Source organism: Sminthopsis crassicaudata, chromosome 6 (genome assembly GCF_048593235.1).
Source record: "Sminthopsis crassicaudata isolate SCR6 chromosome 6, ASM4859323v1, whole genome shotgun sequence".
Lineage (NCBI taxonomy): Eukaryota > Metazoa > Chordata > Mammalia > Dasyuromorphia > Dasyuridae > Sminthopsis > Sminthopsis crassicaudata.
This window is the reverse complement of record NC_133622.1, coordinates 170,521,659-170,524,058: the sequence shown is the minus strand read 5'-3', so window position 1 is coordinate 170,524,058 and position 2,400 is coordinate 170,521,659. Positions and strand designations below refer to the sequence as shown.

General features: G+C 37.0%; 1 pseudogene; it reads left to right on the top strand.

Moving 5' to 3' along the window:
* Positions 1–847: 847 nt before the first annotated feature.
* Positions 848–1,146, top strand: LOC141548116 (18S ribosomal RNA; annotated as a pseudogene).
* Positions 1,147–2,400: the final 1,254 nt, after the last annotated feature.

Genomic DNA, 2,400 nt, shown 5'->3' with positions numbered 1-2,400 from the left:
GAAAGTCTGATGAGGCTTGTGCTACAGCCAGGAGACTAGCAAGGGACAGGAATCCTTAATTTATAATGGTGGATTAAGTAACAATGCCAGGTTTCTGTCAAGTATAGAAGCAGATTAGATGATTAAAAAAAAAACAGGATGAAATGTCAGGGTAAATAGAAAGGCCTGGTGGTACACCATCTCACTGAAATGAATAATGAGTGACTCCATATTATTCAAGCCATGTGAACACTTGATCAATAGAAAAACCTTGTTATAATTCAACTTGCAATCCTATAATTAAATTTGCAAGTCCCTTGTAACCTCTTTCAATGTTCTTATGATACTTTAATTTTCCACTCCTGATATGATCCCAGGAAAATATTAGCATATTTATGTAGGGCATTGCCATTATGGAAAACATGAAGAGATAAGTCTTGAACTATTGCAATACTAGACAAGTTAGCTTTTAATTTGAGAGTAGAACATGAAAAACTCTTGGCATTTAGCTCACATAATTAGGGATAAACATTTGCAAGACAGCCGTTAGAAGATGAGGCATGAATGTAGACATTCCTATGTTGTGGATAGTTATATCTGCATGTGCATGTGTGTGTGTGTGTGTGTGTGTGTGTGTGTGTGTGTGTGTGTGTGTGTGTGTTGTATATGTGTATATGTGTGTGTGAAAGAGAGAGAAAGAGAGTGAAAGAGACAAAGAAAGAGTGAGAGAAAGTGAGACATATACAGAGAAAGATGACAGAGATAGAGAAACAGAAAGAGAGACAAAGGCAGAGGAAGGAGGGAGAGAGGAGAGACATAGAGATATAAGGAATTTATTGAAAACTTACAATGTGTCAAGAAGTGGGTTAAGCATTTAGAATTCAAAGATAAGTCAGCATAGGACCCCCATTCTATTTTGTTGGTTTTTGGAACTGGGGCCACGATTAAGAGGGATGGCCAGGGGCACTTGTATTGTGCCTCTAGAGGTGAAATTCTTGGACTGGCGCAAGATGGTCCAGAGCAAAAGCATTTGCCAAGAATGTTTTCATTAATCAAGAACGAAAGTCGGAGGTTCAAAGACGATCAGATACAGTCTTAGTTCCGACCACAAAGGATGCCAACTAGCAAAACAGTCTCTGTGATCAAGGATTTTATGTTCTAATGACAAAGACAACAATTAAAAGAAATTCATAATCAGAGAAAGGGGAGGGGACATCTGCAATACTATGGCATATTAGTGACATAGGATTCTGCTTTCAGGAAATATAAAACCTATTTTAACTATCAGAACCTAGCATCCTAGGGGCAGGGTTCAAGTTTCAAATGATGAGGAACATAGAAAGAGAGTATGGAAGACTGACCTCCAAAGTGCAAAAGTAAAAATAATCAAAAAGATAACAAAAAGATAAATAAAATATAAAAATATAAAGAAAAATACAAAAATACAAAAATATTACAAAATAAATTCTCAAATGGCAAAATGTCTCACAAAAGTGTACAGATATAAGTTTAAATTAAAGAAGTATGAGACTAATCACTATTGATCAGAGAAATGCAAATTAAGACAAGTCTGAGATACCATTATACACCTGTCAGATTGGCTAAGATGACAGGAAAAAATAACAATGAATGTTGGAGGGGATGTGGGAAAACTGGGACACTGCTACATTGTTGGTGGAGTTGTGAAAGAATCCAACCATTCTGGAGAGCAATCTGGAATTATGCCCAAAAAGTTATCAAACTGTGCATATCCTTTGACCCAGCCATACTACTACTGGGCCAAAAAAACAGTAAAGAAGGGAAAGGGACATGTATGTGCCAAAATGTTTGTGGCAGCCCTTTTTGTAGTGGCTAGAAACTGGAAAATGAATGGATGTCCATCAATTGGAGAATGGTTGGGTAAATTATGGTATATGAATGTTATGGAATATTATTGTTCTGTAAGAAATGACCAACAGGATGAATACAGAGAGGCTTGGAGAGGCTTACAACAACTGATGCTGAGTGAAATGAGCAGAACCAGAAGATCTCTGTACACTTCAACAACGATACTGTATGAGGATGTATTCTGATGGAAGTGGATATCTTCAACATGGAGAAGATCTAATTCAGTTCCAGTTGATCAATGATGGACAGAATAAGCTACACCCAGAGAAGGAACATTGGGATATGAATGTAAACTGTTTGCAGTTTTGTTTTTCCTCCCAGGTTATTTTTATCTTCTGAATCCAATTGTGCAACAAGAAATTCGGTTCTGCACACATATATTGTATCTAGGAAATACTATAACACATTTAACATGTATGGGACTGCCTATCATCTAGGGGAGGGGATAGAGGGAAGGAGGGGAAGATTTGGAACAGAAGTGAGTACAAGGGATAATGTTGTAAATAAAATTACCCATGCATATGTACTGTCAAA